This window comes from Engystomops pustulosus, unplaced genomic scaffold, assembly GCF_040894005.1.
Source record: "Engystomops pustulosus unplaced genomic scaffold, aEngPut4.maternal MAT_SCAFFOLD_621, whole genome shotgun sequence".
Taxonomy (NCBI): domain Eukaryota; kingdom Metazoa; phylum Chordata; class Amphibia; order Anura; family Leptodactylidae; genus Engystomops; species Engystomops pustulosus.
In genome coordinates, this window is record NW_027285500.1 from 26,537 (window position 1) to 45,497 (window position 18,961).

At 51.0% G+C, this 18,961-nt stretch overlaps 20 non-coding genes across 20 annotated transcripts; all 20 read left to right on the forward strand.

The window, feature by feature from the left end:
* The first annotated feature begins 178 nt into the window (after window positions 1-178).
* On the forward strand, window positions 179-369 carry LOC140111888 (U2 spliceosomal RNA). Its single transcript, XR_011852355.1, has one exon. It is a non-coding gene; the product is annotated as a U2 spliceosomal RNA (small nuclear RNA).
* Window positions 370-1,149: 780 nt separating this feature from the next.
* On the forward strand, window positions 1,150-1,340 carry LOC140111890 (U2 spliceosomal RNA). The gene has a single exon (XR_011852357.1). It is a non-coding gene; the product is annotated as a U2 spliceosomal RNA (small nuclear RNA).
* Window positions 1,341-2,120: 780 nt separating this feature from the next.
* Window positions 2,121-2,311, forward strand: LOC140111891 (U2 spliceosomal RNA). Its single transcript, XR_011852358.1, has one exon. It is a non-coding gene; the product is annotated as a U2 spliceosomal RNA (small nuclear RNA).
* A 780-nt stretch (window positions 2,312-3,091) lies between these two features.
* On the forward strand, window positions 3,092-3,282 carry LOC140111892 (U2 spliceosomal RNA). The gene has a single exon (XR_011852359.1). It is a non-coding gene; the product is annotated as a U2 spliceosomal RNA (small nuclear RNA).
* Window positions 3,283-4,062: 780 nt separating this feature from the next.
* Window positions 4,063-4,253, forward strand: LOC140111893 (U2 spliceosomal RNA). The gene has a single exon (XR_011852360.1). It is a non-coding gene; the product is annotated as a U2 spliceosomal RNA (small nuclear RNA).
* Window positions 4,254-5,033: 780 nt separating this feature from the next.
* Window positions 5,034-5,224, forward strand: LOC140111894 (U2 spliceosomal RNA). The gene has a single exon (XR_011852361.1). It is a non-coding gene; the product is annotated as a U2 spliceosomal RNA (small nuclear RNA).
* Window positions 5,225-6,004: 780 nt separating this feature from the next.
* LOC140111896 (U2 spliceosomal RNA) lies at window positions 6,005-6,195 on the forward strand. Its single transcript, XR_011852362.1, has one exon. It is a non-coding gene; the product is annotated as a U2 spliceosomal RNA (small nuclear RNA).
* A 780-nt stretch (window positions 6,196-6,975) lies between these two features.
* LOC140111897 (U2 spliceosomal RNA) lies at window positions 6,976-7,166 on the forward strand. Its single transcript, XR_011852363.1, has one exon. It is a non-coding gene; the product is annotated as a U2 spliceosomal RNA (small nuclear RNA).
* Window positions 7,167-7,946: 780 nt separating this feature from the next.
* LOC140111898 (U2 spliceosomal RNA) lies at window positions 7,947-8,137 on the forward strand. Its single transcript, XR_011852364.1, has one exon. It is a non-coding gene; the product is annotated as a U2 spliceosomal RNA (small nuclear RNA).
* A 780-nt stretch (window positions 8,138-8,917) lies between these two features.
* Window positions 8,918-9,108, forward strand: LOC140111899 (U2 spliceosomal RNA). Its single transcript, XR_011852365.1, has one exon. It is a non-coding gene; the product is annotated as a U2 spliceosomal RNA (small nuclear RNA).
* Window positions 9,109-9,888: 780 nt separating this feature from the next.
* Window positions 9,889-10,079, forward strand: LOC140111900 (U2 spliceosomal RNA). Its single transcript, XR_011852366.1, has one exon. It is a non-coding gene; the product is annotated as a U2 spliceosomal RNA (small nuclear RNA).
* A 780-nt stretch (window positions 10,080-10,859) lies between these two features.
* Window positions 10,860-11,050, forward strand: LOC140111902 (U2 spliceosomal RNA). The gene has a single exon (XR_011852368.1). It is a non-coding gene; the product is annotated as a U2 spliceosomal RNA (small nuclear RNA).
* A 780-nt stretch (window positions 11,051-11,830) lies between these two features.
* LOC140111903 (U2 spliceosomal RNA) lies at window positions 11,831-12,021 on the forward strand. Its single transcript, XR_011852369.1, has one exon. It is a non-coding gene; the product is annotated as a U2 spliceosomal RNA (small nuclear RNA).
* A 780-nt stretch (window positions 12,022-12,801) lies between these two features.
* Window positions 12,802-12,992, forward strand: LOC140111904 (U2 spliceosomal RNA). The gene has a single exon (XR_011852370.1). It is a non-coding gene; the product is annotated as a U2 spliceosomal RNA (small nuclear RNA).
* Window positions 12,993-13,772: 780 nt separating this feature from the next.
* LOC140111905 (U2 spliceosomal RNA) lies at window positions 13,773-13,963 on the forward strand. The gene has a single exon (XR_011852371.1). It is a non-coding gene; the product is annotated as a U2 spliceosomal RNA (small nuclear RNA).
* A 780-nt stretch (window positions 13,964-14,743) lies between these two features.
* Window positions 14,744-14,934, forward strand: LOC140111907 (U2 spliceosomal RNA). Its single transcript, XR_011852372.1, has one exon. It is a non-coding gene; the product is annotated as a U2 spliceosomal RNA (small nuclear RNA).
* A 780-nt stretch (window positions 14,935-15,714) lies between these two features.
* Window positions 15,715-15,905, forward strand: LOC140111908 (U2 spliceosomal RNA). Its single transcript, XR_011852373.1, has one exon. It is a non-coding gene; the product is annotated as a U2 spliceosomal RNA (small nuclear RNA).
* Window positions 15,906-16,685: 780 nt separating this feature from the next.
* On the forward strand, window positions 16,686-16,876 carry LOC140111909 (U2 spliceosomal RNA). The gene has a single exon (XR_011852374.1). It is a non-coding gene; the product is annotated as a U2 spliceosomal RNA (small nuclear RNA).
* Window positions 16,877-17,656: 780 nt separating this feature from the next.
* On the forward strand, window positions 17,657-17,847 carry LOC140111910 (U2 spliceosomal RNA). The gene has a single exon (XR_011852375.1). It is a non-coding gene; the product is annotated as a U2 spliceosomal RNA (small nuclear RNA).
* Window positions 17,848-18,627: 780 nt separating this feature from the next.
* LOC140111911 (U2 spliceosomal RNA) lies at window positions 18,628-18,818 on the forward strand. Its single transcript, XR_011852376.1, has one exon. It is a non-coding gene; the product is annotated as a U2 spliceosomal RNA (small nuclear RNA).
* The last annotated feature ends 143 nt before the right edge of the window (window positions 18,819-18,961 follow it).

Sequence of the window (18,961 nt, forward strand, 5' to 3'; positions counted from 1 at the left end):
CCCCTGCTGCTTTGCGGGGGAGGTGCCTGTTGGGGGCGGTCCTATGCAGATTAATCGTCCCCACGCAGAGGACTGTGTGACTTGCAGAGTAGGTTTTTCGCCTCCTGGCGGTGTCTCCTCTCCGTGAGCAGTGCTGAGAGTTCTGAAGGGGGCCCGGTCTGGGCGAGCTATGGTCGGTATCGCTTCTCGGCCTTTTGGCTAAGATCAAGTGTAGTATCTGTTCTTATCAGTTTAATATCTGATACGTCCCCTATCTGGGGACCATATATTAAATGGATTTTTGGAACAGGGAGATGGAAAAAGAGCTTGCTCTGTCCACTCCACGCATTGACCTGGTATTGCAGTACCTCCAGGACCGGTGCACCCCTTCTTAACTTGGTGAAAAAGATAGAGAAATAAATAGCAAAACTTTGGAAAAGGGAAAAGAAATGGAGCCGAAGTTTGCAATGTGACGTCGACGACGCTCTTGTGCTTTGTCACCTACTCAGGTGTGTTGTGTGCTGTGTCTTTTGCAGGAGGAACAAAGGCTTCTCACTAATTGATTAATGAGGTGCTAAATGGGCCCGACCCGGAACAAAGGAAAAAAAAAAAAAAGGAAAAATAAAAGTGACCTAATCGGCGGCCTAATTAATTGGAGCTAATTGGATCATGATTAGTCTGGAGCCGTCTACTTGAATCGAAGACACCTGCAGGTTGAGATTTGGCTGCTTCCTCCTCCACTGCTAGCAGTCACAGTCTGAGAAGGTGCGAACGACCGAAGGTAAGCTGTAGCTATCAGCGTGTGCTGGAGCGAGCGTGCTTGTCCCCTCACACCGTCCAGCGGCTGTGTCAAGAGAAAGGAAAAGTGATCTCTGAGCCGTCAGGCAGGCAGGCAGTCGGTCGGTCAGACTGACTTGACAAAAGAGTTGTTGTGGGGAGGGTGTAGCAGCGGGCGGCTGGCAGATGAAGTGCAGACGCCCGCTCGCTCGGCCCCCCTGCTGCTTTGCGGGGGAGGTGCCTGTTGGGGGCGGTCCTATGCAGATTAATCGTCCCCACGCAGAGGACTGTGTGACTTGCAGAGTAGGTTTTTCGCCTCCTGGCGGTGTCTCCTCTCCGTGAGCAGTGCTGAGAGTTCTGAAGGGGGCCCGGTCTGGGCGAGCTATGGTCGGTATCGCTTCTCGGCCTTTTGGCTAAGATCAAGTGTAGTATCTGTTCTTATCAGTTTAATATCTGATACGTCCCCTATCTGGGGACCATATATTAAATGGATTTTTGGAACAGGGAGATGGAAAAAGAGCTTGCTCTGTCCACTCCACGCATTGACCTGGTATTGCAGTACCTCCAGGACCGGTGCACCCCTTCTTAACTTGGTGAAAAAGATAGAGAAATAAATAGCAAAACTTTGGAAAAGGGAAAAGAAATGGAGCCGAAGTTTGCAATGTGACGTCGACGACGCTCTTGTGCTTTGTCACCTACTCAGGTGTGTTGTGTGCTGTGTCTTTTGCAGGAGGAACAAAGGCTTCTCACTAATTGATTAATGAGGTGCTAAATGGGCCCGACCCGGAACAAAGGAAAAAAAAAAAAAAGGAAAAATAAAAGTGACCTAATCGGCGGCCTAATTAATTGGAGCTAATTGGATCATGATTAGTCTGGAGCCGTCTACTTGAATCGAAGACACCTGCAGGTTGAGATTTGGCTGCTTCCTCCTCCACTGCTAGCAGTCACAGTCTGAGAAGGTGCGAACGACCGAAGGTAAGCTGTAGCTATCAGCGTGTGCTGGAGCGAGCGTGCTTGTCCCCTCACACCGTCCAGCGGCTGTGTCAAGAGAAAGGAAAAGTGATCTCTGAGCCGTCAGGCAGGCAGGCAGTCGGTCGGTCAGACTGACTTGACAAAAGAGTTGTTGTGGGGAGGGTGTAGCAGCGGGCGGCTGGCAGATGAAGTGCAGACGCCCGCTCGCTCGGCCCCCCTGCTGCTTTGCGGGGGAGGTGCCTGTTGGGGGCGGTCCTATGCAGATTAATCGTCCCCACGCAGAGGACTGTGTGACTTGCAGAGTAGGTTTTTCGCCTCCTGGCGGTGTCTCCTCTCCGTGAGCAGTGCTGAGAGTTCTGAAGGGGGCCCGGTCTGGGCGAGCTATGGTCGGTATCGCTTCTCGGCCTTTTGGCTAAGATCAAGTGTAGTATCTGTTCTTATCAGTTTAATATCTGATACGTCCCCTATCTGGGGACCATATATTAAATGGATTTTTGGAACAGGGAGATGGAAAAAGAGCTTGCTCTGTCCACTCCACGCATTGACCTGGTATTGCAGTACCTCCAGGACCGGTGCACCCCTTCTTAACTTGGTGAAAAAGATAGAGAAATAAATAGCAAAACTTTGGAAAAGGGAAAAGAAATGGAGCCGAAGTTTGCAATGTGACGTCGACGACGCTCTTGTGCTTTGTCACCTACTCAGGTGTGTTGTGTGCTGTGTCTTTTGCAGGAGGAACAAAGGCTTCTCACTAATTGATTAATGAGGTGCTAAATGGGCCCGACCCGGAACAAAGGAAAAAAAAAAAAAAGGAAAAATAAAAGTGACCTAATCGGCGGCCTAATTAATTGGAGCTAATTGGATCATGATTAGTCTGGAGCCGTCTACTTGAATCGAAGACACCTGCAGGTTGAGATTTGGCTGCTTCCTCCTCCACTGCTAGCAGTCACAGTCTGAGAAGGTGCGAACGACCGAAGGTAAGCTGTAGCTATCAGCGTGTGCTGGAGCGAGCGTGCTTGTCCCCTCACACCGTCCAGCGGCTGTGTCAAGAGAAAGGAAAAGTGATCTCTGAGCCGTCAGGCAGGCAGGCAGTCGGTCGGTCAGACTGACTTGACAAAAGAGTTGTTGTGGGGAGGGTGTAGCAGCGGGCGGCTGGCAGATGAAGTGCAGACGCCCGCTCGCTCGGCCCCCCTGCTGCTTTGCGGGGGAGGTGCCTGTTGGGGGCGGTCCTATGCAGATTAATCGTCCCCACGCAGAGGACTGTGTGACTTGCAGAGTAGGTTTTTCGCCTCCTGGCGGTGTCTCCTCTCCGTGAGCAGTGCTGAGAGTTCTGAAGGGGGCCCGGTCTGGGCGAGCTATGGTCGGTATCGCTTCTCGGCCTTTTGGCTAAGATCAAGTGTAGTATCTGTTCTTATCAGTTTAATATCTGATACGTCCCCTATCTGGGGACCATATATTAAATGGATTTTTGGAACAGGGAGATGGAAAAAGAGCTTGCTCTGTCCACTCCACGCATTGACCTGGTATTGCAGTACCTCCAGGACCGGTGCACCCCTTCTTAACTTGGTGAAAAAGATAGAGAAATAAATAGCAAAACTTTGGAAAAGGGAAAAGAAATGGAGCCGAAGTTTGCAATGTGACGTCGACGACGCTCTTGTGCTTTGTCACCTACTCAGGTGTGTTGTGTGCTGTGTCTTTTGCAGGAGGAACAAAGGCTTCTCACTAATTGATTAATGAGGTGCTAAATGGGCCCGACCCGGAACAAAGGAAAAAAAAAAAAAAGGAAAAATAAAAGTGACCTAATCGGCGGCCTAATTAATTGGAGCTAATTGGATCATGATTAGTCTGGAGCCGTCTACTTGAATCGAAGACACCTGCAGGTTGAGATTTGGCTGCTTCCTCCTCCACTGCTAGCAGTCACAGTCTGAGAAGGTGCGAACGACCGAAGGTAAGCTGTAGCTATCAGCGTGTGCTGGAGCGAGCGTGCTTGTCCCCTCACACCGTCCAGCGGCTGTGTCAAGAGAAAGGAAAAGTGATCTCTGAGCCGTCAGGCAGGCAGGCAGTCGGTCGGTCAGACTGACTTGACAAAAGAGTTGTTGTGGGGAGGGTGTAGCAGCGGGCGGCTGGCAGATGAAGTGCAGACGCCCGCTCGCTCGGCCCCCCTGCTGCTTTGCGGGGGAGGTGCCTGTTGGGGGCGGTCCTATGCAGATTAATCGTCCCCACGCAGAGGACTGTGTGACTTGCAGAGTAGGTTTTTCGCCTCCTGGCGGTGTCTCCTCTCCGTGAGCAGTGCTGAGAGTTCTGAAGGGGGCCCGGTCTGGGCGAGCTATGGTCGGTATCGCTTCTCGGCCTTTTGGCTAAGATCAAGTGTAGTATCTGTTCTTATCAGTTTAATATCTGATACGTCCCCTATCTGGGGACCATATATTAAATGGATTTTTGGAACAGGGAGATGGAAAAAGAGCTTGCTCTGTCCACTCCACGCATTGACCTGGTATTGCAGTACCTCCAGGACCGGTGCACCCCTTCTTAACTTGGTGAAAAAGATAGAGAAATAAATAGCAAAACTTTGGAAAAGGGAAAAGAAATGGAGCCGAAGTTTGCAATGTGACGTCGACGACGCTCTTGTGCTTTGTCACCTACTCAGGTGTGTTGTGTGCTGTGTCTTTTGCAGGAGGAACAAAGGCTTCTCACTAATTGATTAATGAGGTGCTAAATGGGCCCGACCCGGAACAAAGGAAAAAAAAAAAAAAGGAAAAATAAAAGTGACCTAATCGGCGGCCTAATTAATTGGAGCTAATTGGATCATGATTAGTCTGGAGCCGTCTACTTGAATCGAAGACACCTGCAGGTTGAGATTTGGCTGCTTCCTCCTCCACTGCTAGCAGTCACAGTCTGAGAAGGTGCGAACGACCGAAGGTAAGCTGTAGCTATCAGCGTGTGCTGGAGCGAGCGTGCTTGTCCCCTCACACCGTCCAGCGGCTGTGTCAAGAGAAAGGAAAAGTGATCTCTGAGCCGTCAGGCAGGCAGGCAGTCGGTCGGTCAGACTGACTTGACAAAAGAGTTGTTGTGGGGAGGGTGTAGCAGCGGGCGGCTGGCAGATGAAGTGCAGACGCCCGCTCGCTCGGCCCCCCTGCTGCTTTGCGGGGGAGGTGCCTGTTGGGGGCGGTCCTATGCAGATTAATCGTCCCCACGCAGAGGACTGTGTGACTTGCAGAGTAGGTTTTTCGCCTCCTGGCGGTGTCTCCTCTCCGTGAGCAGTGCTGAGAGTTCTGAAGGGGGCCCGGTCTGGGCGAGCTATGGTCGGTATCGCTTCTCGGCCTTTTGGCTAAGATCAAGTGTAGTATCTGTTCTTATCAGTTTAATATCTGATACGTCCCCTATCTGGGGACCATATATTAAATGGATTTTTGGAACAGGGAGATGGAAAAAGAGCTTGCTCTGTCCACTCCACGCATTGACCTGGTATTGCAGTACCTCCAGGACCGGTGCACCCCTTCTTAACTTGGTGAAAAAGATAGAGAAATAAATAGCAAAACTTTGGAAAAGGGAAAAGAAATGGAGCCGAAGTTTGCAATGTGACGTCGACGACGCTCTTGTGCTTTGTCACCTACTCAGGTGTGTTGTGTGCTGTGTCTTTTGCAGGAGGAACAAAGGCTTCTCACTAATTGATTAATGAGGTGCTAAATGGGCCCGACCCGGAACAAAGGAAAAAAAAAAAAAAGGAAAAATAAAAGTGACCTAATCGGCGGCCTAATTAATTGGAGCTAATTGGATCATGATTAGTCTGGAGCCGTCTACTTGAATCGAAGACACCTGCAGGTTGAGATTTGGCTGCTTCCTCCTCCACTGCTAGCAGTCACAGTCTGAGAAGGTGCGAACGACCGAAGGTAAGCTGTAGCTATCAGCGTGTGCTGGAGCGAGCGTGCTTGTCCCCTCACACCGTCCAGCGGCTGTGTCAAGAGAAAGGAAAAGTGATCTCTGAGCCGTCAGGCAGGCAGGCAGTCGGTCGGTCAGACTGACTTGACAAAAGAGTTGTTGTGGGGAGGGTGTAGCAGCGGGCGGCTGGCAGATGAAGTGCAGACGCCCGCTCGCTCGGCCCCCCTGCTGCTTTGCGGGGGAGGTGCCTGTTGGGGGCGGTCCTATGCAGATTAATCGTCCCCACGCAGAGGACTGTGTGACTTGCAGAGTAGGTTTTTCGCCTCCTGGCGGTGTCTCCTCTCCGTGAGCAGTGCTGAGAGTTCTGAAGGGGGCCCGGTCTGGGCGAGCTATGGTCGGTATCGCTTCTCGGCCTTTTGGCTAAGATCAAGTGTAGTATCTGTTCTTATCAGTTTAATATCTGATACGTCCCCTATCTGGGGACCATATATTAAATGGATTTTTGGAACAGGGAGATGGAAAAAGAGCTTGCTCTGTCCACTCCACGCATTGACCTGGTATTGCAGTACCTCCAGGACCGGTGCACCCCTTCTTAACTTGGTGAAAAAGATAGAGAAATAAATAGCAAAACTTTGGAAAAGGGAAAAGAAATGGAGCCGAAGTTTGCAATGTGACGTCGACGACGCTCTTGTGCTTTGTCACCTACTCAGGTGTGTTGTGTGCTGTGTCTTTTGCAGGAGGAACAAAGGCTTCTCACTAATTGATTAATGAGGTGCTAAATGGGCCCGACCCGGAACAAAGGAAAAAAAAAAAAAAGGAAAAATAAAAGTGACCTAATCGGCGGCCTAATTAATTGGAGCTAATTGGATCATGATTAGTCTGGAGCCGTCTACTTGAATCGAAGACACCTGCAGGTTGAGATTTGGCTGCTTCCTCCTCCACTGCTAGCAGTCACAGTCTGAGAAGGTGCGAACGACCGAAGGTAAGCTGTAGCTATCAGCGTGTGCTGGAGCGAGCGTGCTTGTCCCCTCACACCGTCCAGCGGCTGTGTCAAGAGAAAGGAAAAGTGATCTCTGAGCCGTCAGGCAGGCAGGCAGTCGGTCGGTCAGACTGACTTGACAAAAGAGTTGTTGTGGGGAGGGTGTAGCAGCGGGCGGCTGGCAGATGAAGTGCAGACGCCCGCTCGCTCGGCCCCCCTGCTGCTTTGCGGGGGAGGTGCCTGTTGGGGGCGGTCCTATGCAGATTAATCGTCCCCACGCAGAGGACTGTGTGACTTGCAGAGTAGGTTTTTCGCCTCCTGGCGGTGTCTCCTCTCCGTGAGCAGTGCTGAGAGTTCTGAAGGGGGCCCGGTCTGGGCGAGCTATGGTCGGTATCGCTTCTCGGCCTTTTGGCTAAGATCAAGTGTAGTATCTGTTCTTATCAGTTTAATATCTGATACGTCCCCTATCTGGGGACCATATATTAAATGGATTTTTGGAACAGGGAGATGGAAAAAGAGCTTGCTCTGTCCACTCCACGCATTGACCTGGTATTGCAGTACCTCCAGGACCGGTGCACCCCTTCTTAACTTGGTGAAAAAGATAGAGAAATAAATAGCAAAACTTTGGAAAAGGGAAAAGAAATGGAGCCGAAGTTTGCAATGTGACGTCGACGACGCTCTTGTGCTTTGTCACCTACTCAGGTGTGTTGTGTGCTGTGTCTTTTGCAGGAGGAACAAAGGCTTCTCACTAATTGATTAATGAGGTGCTAAATGGGCCCGACCCGGAACAAAGGAAAAAAAAAAAAAAGGAAAAATAAAAGTGACCTAATCGGCGGCCTAATTAATTGGAGCTAATTGGATCATGATTAGTCTGGAGCCGTCTACTTGAATCGAAGACACCTGCAGGTTGAGATTTGGCTGCTTCCTCCTCCACTGCTAGCAGTCACAGTCTGAGAAGGTGCGAACGACCGAAGGTAAGCTGTAGCTATCAGCGTGTGCTGGAGCGAGCGTGCTTGTCCCCTCACACCGTCCAGCGGCTGTGTCAAGAGAAAGGAAAAGTGATCTCTGAGCCGTCAGGCAGGCAGGCAGTCGGTCGGTCAGACTGACTTGACAAAAGAGTTGTTGTGGGGAGGGTGTAGCAGCGGGCGGCTGGCAGATGAAGTGCAGACGCCCGCTCGCTCGGCCCCCCTGCTGCTTTGCGGGGGAGGTGCCTGTTGGGGGCGGTCCTATGCAGATTAATCGTCCCCACGCAGAGGACTGTGTGACTTGCAGAGTAGGTTTTTCGCCTCCTGGCGGTGTCTCCTCTCCGTGAGCAGTGCTGAGAGTTCTGAAGGGGGCCCGGTCTGGGCGAGCTATGGTCGGTATCGCTTCTCGGCCTTTTGGCTAAGATCAAGTGTAGTATCTGTTCTTATCAGTTTAATATCTGATACGTCCCCTATCTGGGGACCATATATTAAATGGATTTTTGGAACAGGGAGATGGAAAAAGAGCTTGCTCTGTCCACTCCACGCATTGACCTGGTATTGCAGTACCTCCAGGACCGGTGCACCCCTTCTTAACTTGGTGAAAAAGATAGAGAAATAAATAGCAAAACTTTGGAAAAGGGAAAAGAAATGGAGCCGAAGTTTGCAATGTGACGTCGACGACGCTCTTGTGCTTTGTCACCTACTCAGGTGTGTTGTGTGCTGTGTCTTTTGCAGGAGGAACAAAGGCTTCTCACTAATTGATTAATGAGGTGCTAAATGGGCCCGACCCGGAACAAAGGAAAAAAAAAAAAAAGGAAAAATAAAAGTGACCTAATCGGCGGCCTAATTAATTGGAGCTAATTGGATCATGATTAGTCTGGAGCCGTCTACTTGAATCGAAGACACCTGCAGGTTGAGATTTGGCTGCTTCCTCCTCCACTGCTAGCAGTCACAGTCTGAGAAGGTGCGAACGACCGAAGGTAAGCTGTAGCTATCAGCGTGTGCTGGAGCGAGCGTGCTTGTCCCCTCACACCGTCCAGCGGCTGTGTCAAGAGAAAGGAAAAGTGATCTCTGAGCCGTCAGGCAGGCAGGCAGTCGGTCGGTCAGACTGACTTGACAAAAGAGTTGTTGTGGGGAGGGTGTAGCAGCGGGCGGCTGGCAGATGAAGTGCAGACGCCCGCTCGCTCGGCCCCCCTGCTGCTTTGCGGGGGAGGTGCCTGTTGGGGGCGGTCCTATGCAGATTAATCGTCCCCACGCAGAGGACTGTGTGACTTGCAGAGTAGGTTTTTCGCCTCCTGGCGGTGTCTCCTCTCCGTGAGCAGTGCTGAGAGTTCTGAAGGGGGCCCGGTCTGGGCGAGCTATGGTCGGTATCGCTTCTCGGCCTTTTGGCTAAGATCAAGTGTAGTATCTGTTCTTATCAGTTTAATATCTGATACGTCCCCTATCTGGGGACCATATATTAAATGGATTTTTGGAACAGGGAGATGGAAAAAGAGCTTGCTCTGTCCACTCCACGCATTGACCTGGTATTGCAGTACCTCCAGGACCGGTGCACCCCTTCTTAACTTGGTGAAAAAGATAGAGAAATAAATAGCAAAACTTTGGAAAAGGGAAAAGAAATGGAGCCGAAGTTTGCAATGTGACGTCGACGACGCTCTTGTGCTTTGTCACCTACTCAGGTGTGTTGTGTGCTGTGTCTTTTGCAGGAGGAACAAAGGCTTCTCACTAATTGATTAATGAGGTGCTAAATGGGCCCGACCCGGAACAAAGGAAAAAAAAAAAAAAGGAAAAATAAAAGTGACCTAATCGGCGGCCTAATTAATTGGAGCTAATTGGATCATGATTAGTCTGGAGCCGTCTACTTGAATCGAAGACACCTGCAGGTTGAGATTTGGCTGCTTCCTCCTCCACTGCTAGCAGTCACAGTCTGAGAAGGTGCGAACGACCGAAGGTAAGCTGTAGCTATCAGCGTGTGCTGGAGCGAGCGTGCTTGTCCCCTCACACCGTCCAGCGGCTGTGTCAAGAGAAAGGAAAAGTGATCTCTGAGCCGTCAGGCAGGCAGGCAGTCGGTCGGTCAGACTGACTTGACAAAAGAGTTGTTGTGGGGAGGGTGTAGCAGCGGGCGGCTGGCAGATGAAGTGCAGACGCCCGCTCGCTCGGCCCCCCTGCTGCTTTGCGGGGGAGGTGCCTGTTGGGGGCGGTCCTATGCAGATTAATCGTCCCCACGCAGAGGACTGTGTGACTTGCAGAGTAGGTTTTTCGCCTCCTGGCGGTGTCTCCTCTCCGTGAGCAGTGCTGAGAGTTCTGAAGGGGGCCCGGTCTGGGCGAGCTATGGTCGGTATCGCTTCTCGGCCTTTTGGCTAAGATCAAGTGTAGTATCTGTTCTTATCAGTTTAATATCTGATACGTCCCCTATCTGGGGACCATATATTAAATGGATTTTTGGAACAGGGAGATGGAAAAAGAGCTTGCTCTGTCCACTCCACGCATTGACCTGGTATTGCAGTACCTCCAGGACCGGTGCACCCCTTCTTAACTTGGTGAAAAAGATAGAGAAATAAATAGCAAAACTTTGGAAAAGGGAAAAGAAATGGAGCCGAAGTTTGCAATGTGACGTCGACGACGCTCTTGTGCTTTGTCACCTACTCAGGTGTGTTGTGTGCTGTGTCTTTTGCAGGAGGAACAAAGGCTTCTCACTAATTGATTAATGAGGTGCTAAATGGGCCCGACCCGGAACAAAGGAAAAAAAAAAAAAAGGAAAAATAAAAGTGACCTAATCGGCGGCCTAATTAATTGGAGCTAATTGGATCATGATTAGTCTGGAGCCGTCTACTTGAATCGAAGACACCTGCAGGTTGAGATTTGGCTGCTTCCTCCTCCACTGCTAGCAGTCACAGTCTGAGAAGGTGCGAACGACCGAAGGTAAGCTGTAGCTATCAGCGTGTGCTGGAGCGAGCGTGCTTGTCCCCTCACACCGTCCAGCGGCTGTGTCAAGAGAAAGGAAAAGTGATCTCTGAGCCGTCAGGCAGGCAGGCAGTCGGTCGGTCAGACTGACTTGACAAAAGAGTTGTTGTGGGGAGGGTGTAGCAGCGGGCGGCTGGCAGATGAAGTGCAGACGCCCGCTCGCTCGGCCCCCCTGCTGCTTTGCGGGGGAGGTGCCTGTTGGGGGCGGTCCTATGCAGATTAATCGTCCCCACGCAGAGGACTGTGTGACTTGCAGAGTAGGTTTTTCGCCTCCTGGCGGTGTCTCCTCTCCGTGAGCAGTGCTGAGAGTTCTGAAGGGGGCCCGGTCTGGGCGAGCTATGGTCGGTATCGCTTCTCGGCCTTTTGGCTAAGATCAAGTGTAGTATCTGTTCTTATCAGTTTAATATCTGATACGTCCCCTATCTGGGGACCATATATTAAATGGATTTTTGGAACAGGGAGATGGAAAAAGAGCTTGCTCTGTCCACTCCACGCATTGACCTGGTATTGCAGTACCTCCAGGACCGGTGCACCCCTTCTTAACTTGGTGAAAAAGATAGAGAAATAAATAGCAAAACTTTGGAAAAGGGAAAAGAAATGGAGCCGAAGTTTGCAATGTGACGTCGACGACGCTCTTGTGCTTTGTCACCTACTCAGGTGTGTTGTGTGCTGTGTCTTTTGCAGGAGGAACAAAGGCTTCTCACTAATTGATTAATGAGGTGCTAAATGGGCCCGACCCGGAACAAAGGAAAAAAAAAAAAAAGGAAAAATAAAAGTGACCTAATCGGCGGCCTAATTAATTGGAGCTAATTGGATCATGATTAGTCTGGAGCCGTCTACTTGAATCGAAGACACCTGCAGGTTGAGATTTGGCTGCTTCCTCCTCCACTGCTAGCAGTCACAGTCTGAGAAGGTGCGAACGACCGAAGGTAAGCTGTAGCTATCAGCGTGTGCTGGAGCGAGCGTGCTTGTCCCCTCACACCGTCCAGCGGCTGTGTCAAGAGAAAGGAAAAGTGATCTCTGAGCCGTCAGGCAGGCAGGCAGTCGGTCGGTCAGACTGACTTGACAAAAGAGTTGTTGTGGGGAGGGTGTAGCAGCGGGCGGCTGGCAGATGAAGTGCAGACGCCCGCTCGCTCGGCCCCCCTGCTGCTTTGCGGGGGAGGTGCCTGTTGGGGGCGGTCCTATGCAGATTAATCGTCCCCACGCAGAGGACTGTGTGACTTGCAGAGTAGGTTTTTCGCCTCCTGGCGGTGTCTCCTCTCCGTGAGCAGTGCTGAGAGTTCTGAAGGGGGCCCGGTCTGGGCGAGCTATGGTCGGTATCGCTTCTCGGCCTTTTGGCTAAGATCAAGTGTAGTATCTGTTCTTATCAGTTTAATATCTGATACGTCCCCTATCTGGGGACCATATATTAAATGGATTTTTGGAACAGGGAGATGGAAAAAGAGCTTGCTCTGTCCACTCCACGCATTGACCTGGTATTGCAGTACCTCCAGGACCGGTGCACCCCTTCTTAACTTGGTGAAAAAGATAGAGAAATAAATAGCAAAACTTTGGAAAAGGGAAAAGAAATGGAGCCGAAGTTTGCAATGTGACGTCGACGACGCTCTTGTGCTTTGTCACCTACTCAGGTGTGTTGTGTGCTGTGTCTTTTGCAGGAGGAACAAAGGCTTCTCACTAATTGATTAATGAGGTGCTAAATGGGCCCGACCCGGAACAAAGGAAAAAAAAAAAAAAGGAAAAATAAAAGTGACCTAATCGGCGGCCTAATTAATTGGAGCTAATTGGATCATGATTAGTCTGGAGCCGTCTACTTGAATCGAAGACACCTGCAGGTTGAGATTTGGCTGCTTCCTCCTCCACTGCTAGCAGTCACAGTCTGAGAAGGTGCGAACGACCGAAGGTAAGCTGTAGCTATCAGCGTGTGCTGGAGCGAGCGTGCTTGTCCCCTCACACCGTCCAGCGGCTGTGTCAAGAGAAAGGAAAAGTGATCTCTGAGCCGTCAGGCAGGCAGGCAGTCGGTCGGTCAGACTGACTTGACAAAAGAGTTGTTGTGGGGAGGGTGTAGCAGCGGGCGGCTGGCAGATGAAGTGCAGACGCCCGCTCGCTCGGCCCCCCTGCTGCTTTGCGGGGGAGGTGCCTGTTGGGGGCGGTCCTATGCAGATTAATCGTCCCCACGCAGAGGACTGTGTGACTTGCAGAGTAGGTTTTTCGCCTCCTGGCGGTGTCTCCTCTCCGTGAGCAGTGCTGAGAGTTCTGAAGGGGGCCCGGTCTGGGCGAGCTATGGTCGGTATCGCTTCTCGGCCTTTTGGCTAAGATCAAGTGTAGTATCTGTTCTTATCAGTTTAATATCTGATACGTCCCCTATCTGGGGACCATATATTAAATGGATTTTTGGAACAGGGAGATGGAAAAAGAGCTTGCTCTGTCCACTCCACGCATTGACCTGGTATTGCAGTACCTCCAGGACCGGTGCACCCCTTCTTAACTTGGTGAAAAAGATAGAGAAATAAATAGCAAAACTTTGGAAAAGGGAAAAGAAATGGAGCCGAAGTTTGCAATGTGACGTCGACGACGCTCTTGTGCTTTGTCACCTACTCAGGTGTGTTGTGTGCTGTGTCTTTTGCAGGAGGAACAAAGGCTTCTCACTAATTGATTAATGAGGTGCTAAATGGGCCCGACCCGGAACAAAGGAAAAAAAAAAAAAAGGAAAAATAAAAGTGACCTAATCGGCGGCCTAATTAATTGGAGCTAATTGGATCATGATTAGTCTGGAGCCGTCTACTTGAATCGAAGACACCTGCAGGTTGAGATTTGGCTGCTTCCTCCTCCACTGCTAGCAGTCACAGTCTGAGAAGGTGCGAACGACCGAAGGTAAGCTGTAGCTATCAGCGTGTGCTGGAGCGAGCGTGCTTGTCCCCTCACACCGTCCAGCGGCTGTGTCAAGAGAAAGGAAAAGTGATCTCTGAGCCGTCAGGCAGGCAGGCAGTCGGTCGGTCAGACTGACTTGACAAAAGAGTTGTTGTGGGGAGGGTGTAGCAGCGGGCGGCTGGCAGATGAAGTGCAGACGCCCGCTCGCTCGGCCCCCCTGCTGCTTTGCGGGGGAGGTGCCTGTTGGGGGCGGTCCTATGCAGATTAATCGTCCCCACGCAGAGGACTGTGTGACTTGCAGAGTAGGTTTTTCGCCTCCTGGCGGTGTCTCCTCTCCGTGAGCAGTGCTGAGAGTTCTGAAGGGGGCCCGGTCTGGGCGAGCTATGGTCGGTATCGCTTCTCGGCCTTTTGGCTAAGATCAAGTGTAGTATCTGTTCTTATCAGTTTAATATCTGATACGTCCCCTATCTGGGGACCATATATTAAATGGATTTTTGGAACAGGGAGATGGAAAAAGAGCTTGCTCTGTCCACTCCACGCATTGACCTGGTATTGCAGTACCTCCAGGACCGGTGCACCCCTTCTTAACTTGGTGAAAAAGATAGAGAAATAAATAGCAAAACTTTGGAAAAGGGAAAAGAAATGGAGCCGAAGTTTGCAATGTGACGTCGACGACGCTCTTGTGCTTTGTCACCTACTCAGGTGTGTTGTGTGCTGTGTCTTTTGCAGGAGGAACAAAGGCTTCTCACTAATTGATTAATGAGGTGCTAAATGGGCCCGACCCGGAACAAAGGAAAAAAAAAAAAAAGGAAAAATAAAAGTGACCTAATCGGCGGCCTAATTAATTGGAGCTAATTGGATCATGATTAGTCTGGAGCCGTCTACTTGAATCGAAGACACCTGCAGGTTGAGATTTGGCTGCTTCCTCCTCCACTGCTAGCAGTCACAGTCTGAGAAGGTGCGAACGACCGAAGGTAAGCTGTAGCTATCAGCGTGTGCTGGAGCGAGCGTGCTTGTCCCCTCACACCGTCCAGCGGCTGTGTCAAGAGAAAGGAAAAGTGATCTCTGAGCCGTCAGGCAGGCAGGCAGTCGGTCGGTCAGACTGACTTGACAAAAGAGTTGTTGTGGGGAGGGTGTAGCAGCGGGCGGCTGGCAGATGAAGTGCAGACGCCCGCTCGCTCGGCCCCCCTGCTGCTTTGCGGGGGAGGTGCCTGTTGGGGGCGGTCCTATGCAGATTAATCGTCCCCACGCAGAGGACTGTGTGACTTGCAGAGTAGGTTTTTCGCCTCCTGGCGGTGTCTCCTCTCCGTGAGCAGTGCTGAGAGTTCTGAAGGGGGCCCGGTCTGGGCGAGCTATGGTCGGTATCGCTTCTCGGCCTTTTGGCTAAGATCAAGTGTAGTATCTGTTCTTATCAGTTTAATATCTGATACGTCCCCTATCTGGGGACCATATATTAAATGGATTTTTGGAACAGGGAGATGGAAAAAGAGCTTGCTCTGTCCACTCCACGCATTGACCTGGTATTGCAGTACCTCCAGGACCGGTGCACCCCTTCTTAACTTGGTGAAAAAGATAGAGAAATAAATAGCAAAACTTTGGAAAAGGGAAAAGAAATGGAGCCGAAGTTTGCAATGTGACGTCGACGACGCTCTTGTGCTTTGTCACCTACTCAGGTGTGTTGTGTGCTGTGTCTTTTGCAGGAGGAACAAAGGCTTCTCACTAATTGATTAATGAGGTGCTAAATGGGCCCGACCCGGAACAAAGGAAAAAAAAAAAAAAGGAAAAATAAAAGTGACCTAATCGGCGGCCTAATTAATTGGAGCTAATTGGATCATGATTAGTCTGGAGCCGTCTACTTGAATCGAAGACACCTGCAGGTTGAGATTTGGCTGCTTCCTCCTCCACTGCTAGCAGTCACAGTCTGAGAAGGTGCGAACGACCGAAGGTAAGCTGTAGCTATCAGCGTGTGCTGGAGCGAGCGTGCTTGTCCCCTCACACCGTCCAGCGGCTGTGTCAAGAGAAAGGAAAAGTGATCTCTGAGCCGTCAGGCAGGCAGGCAGTCGGTCGGTCAGACTGACTTGACAAAAGAGTTGTTGTGGGGAGGGTGTAGCAGCGGGCGGCTGGCAGATGAAGTGCAGACGCCCGCTCGCTCGGCCCCCCTGCTGCTTTGCGGGGGAGGTGCCTGTTGGGGGCGGTCCTATGCAGATTAATCGTCCCCACGCAGAGGACTGTGTGACTTGCAGAGTAGGTTTTTCGCCTCCTGGCGGTGTCTCCTCTCCGTGAGCAGTGCTGAGAGTTCTGAAGGGGGCCCGGTCTGGGCGAGCTATGGTCGGTATCGCTTCTCGGCCTTTTGGCTAAGATCAAGTGTAGTATCTGTTCTTATCAGTTTAATATCTGATACGTCCCCTATCTGGGGACCATATATTAAATGGATTTTTGGAACAGGGAGATGGAAAAAGAGCTTGCTCTGTCCACTCCACGCATTGACCTGGTATTGCAGTACCTCCAGGACCGGTGCACCCCTTCTTAACTTGGTGAAAAAGATAGAGAAATAAATAGCAAAACTTTGGAAAAGGGAAAAGAAATGGAGCCGAAGTTTGCAATGTGACGTCGACGACGCTCTTGTGCTTTGTCACCTACTCAGGTGTGTTGTGTGCTGTGTCTTTTGCAGGAGGAACAAAGGCTTCTCACTAATTGATTAATGAGGTGCTAAATGGGCCCGACCCGGAACAAAGGAAAAAAAAAAAAAAGGAAAAATAAAAGTGACCTAATCGGCGGCCTAATTAATTGGAGCTAATTGGATCATGATTAGTCTGGAGCCGTCTACTTGAATCGAAGACACCTGCAGGTTGAGATTTGGCTGCTTCCTCCTCCACTGCTAGCAGTCACAGTCTGAGAAGGTGCGAACGACCGAAGGTAAGCTGTAGCTATCAGCGTGTGCTGGAGCGAGCGTGCTTGTCCCCTCACACCGTCCAGCGGCTGTGTCAAGAGAAAGGAAAAGTGATCTCTGAGCCGTCAGGCAGGCAGGCAGTCGGTCGGTCAGACTGACTTGACAAAAGAGTTGTTGTGGGGAGGGTGTAGCAGCGGGCGGCTGGCAGATGAAGTGCAGACGCCCGCTCGCTCGGCCCCCCTGCTGCTTTGCGGGGGAGGTGCCTGTTGGGGGCGGTCCTATGCAGATTAATCGTCCCCACGCAGAGGACTGTGTGACTTGCAGAGTAGGTTTTTCGCCTCCTGGCGGTGTCTCCTCTCCGTGAGCAGTGCTGAGAGTTCTGAAGGGGGCCCGGTCTGGGCGAGCTATGGTCGGTATCGCTTCTCGGCCTTTTGGCTAAGATCAAGTGTAGTATCTGTTCTTATCAGTTTAATATCTGATACGTCCCCTATCTGGGGACCATATATTAAATGGATTTTTGGAACAGGGAGATGGAAAAAGAGCTTGCTCTGTCCACTCCACGCATTGACCTGGTATTGCAGTACCTCCAGGACCGGTGCACCCCTTCTTAACTTGGTGAAAAAGATAGAGAAATAAATAGCAAAACTTTGGAAAAGGGAAAAGAAATGGAGCCGAAGTTTGCAATGTGACGTCGACGACGCTCTTGTGCTTTGTCACCTACTCAGGTGTGTTGTGTGCTGTGTCTTTTGCAGGAGGAACAAAGGCTTCTCACTAATTGATTAATGAGGTGCTAAATGGGCCCGACCCGGAACAAAGGAAAAAAAAAAAAAAGGAAAAATAAAAGTGACCTAATCGGCGGCCTAATTAATTGGAGCTAATTGGATCATGATTAGTCTGGAGCCGTCTACTTGAATCGAAGACACCTGCAGGTTGAGATTTGGCTGCTTCCTCCTCCACTGCTAGCAGTCACAGTCTGAGAAGGTGCGAACGACCGAAGGTAAGCTGTAGCTATCAGCGTGTGCTGGAGCGAGCGTGCTTGTCCCCTCACACCGTCCAGCGGCTGTGTCAAGAGAAAGGAAAAGTGATCTCTGAGCCGTCAGGCAGGCAGGCAGTCGGTCGGTCAGACTGACTTGACAAAAGAGTTGTTGTGGGGAGGGTGTAGCAGCGGGCGGCTGGCAGATGAAGTGCAGACGCCCGCTCGCTCGGCCCCCCTGCTGCTTTGCGGGGGAGGTGCCTGTTGGGGGCGGTCCTATGCAGATTAATCGTCCCCACGCAGAGGACTGTGTGACTTGCAGAGTAGGTTTTTCGCCTCCTGGCGGTGTCTCCTCTCCGTGAGCAGTGCTGAGAGTTCTGAAGGGGGCCCGGTCTGGGCGAGCTATGGTCGGTATCGCTTCTCGGCCTTTTGGCTAAGATCAAGTGTAGTATCTGTTCTTATCAGTTTAATATCTGATACGTCCCCTATCTGGGGACCATATATTAAATGGATTTTTGGAACAGGGAGATGGAAAAAGAGCTTGCTCTGTCCACTCCACGCATTGACCTGGTATTGCAGTACCTCCAGGACCGGTGCACCCCTTCTTAACTTGGTGAAAAAGATAGAGAAATAAATAGCAAAACTTTGGAAAAGGGAAAAGAAATGGAGCCGAAGTTTGCAATGTGACGTCGACGACGCTCTTGTGCTTTGTCACCTACTCAGGTGTGTTGTGTGCTGTGTCTTTTGCAGGAGGAACAAAGGCTTCTCACTAATTGATTAATGAGGTGCTAAATGGGCCCGACCCGGAACAAAGGAAAAAAAAAAAAAAGGAAAAATAAAAGTGACCTAATCGGCGGCCTAATTAATTGGAGCTAATTGGATCATGATTAGTCTGGAGCCGTCTACTTGAATCGAAGACACCTGCAGGTTGAGATTTGGCTGCTTCCTCCTCCACTGCTAGCAGTCACAGTCTGAGAAGGTGCGAACGACCGAAGGTAAGCTGTAGCTATCAGCGTGTGCTGGAGCGAGCGTGCTTGTCCCCTCACACCGTCCAGCGGCTGTGTCAAGAGAAAGGAAAAGTGATCTCTGAGCCGTCAGGCAGGCAGGCAGTCGGTCGGTCAGACTGACTTGACAAAAGAGTTGTTGTGGGGAGGGTGTAGCAGCGGGCGGCTGGCAGATGAAGTGCAGACGCCCGCTCGCTCGGCCCCCCTGCTGCTTTGCGGGGGAGGTGCCTGTTGGGGGCGGTCCTATGCAGATTAATCGTCCCCACGCAGAGGACTGTGTGACTTGCAGAGTAGGTTTTTCGCCTCCTGGCGGTGTCTCCTCTCCGTGAGCAGTGCTGAGAGTTCTGAAGGGGGCCCGGTCTGGGCGAGCTATGGTCGGTATCGCTTCTCGGCCTTTTGGCTAAGATCAAGTGTAGTATCTGTTCTTATCAGTTTAATATCTGATACGTCCCCTATCTGGGGACCATATATTAAATGGATTTTTGGAACAGGGAGATGGAAAAAGAGCTTGCTCTGTCCACTCCACGCATTGACCTGGTATTGCAGTACCTCCAGGACCGGTGCACCCCTTCTTAACTTGGTGAAAAAGATAGAGAAATAAATAGCAAAACTTTGGAAAAGGGAAAAGAAATGGAGCCGAAGTTTGCAATGTGACGTCGACGACGCTCTTGTGCTTTGTCACCTACTCAGGTGTGTTGTGTGCTGTGTCTTTTG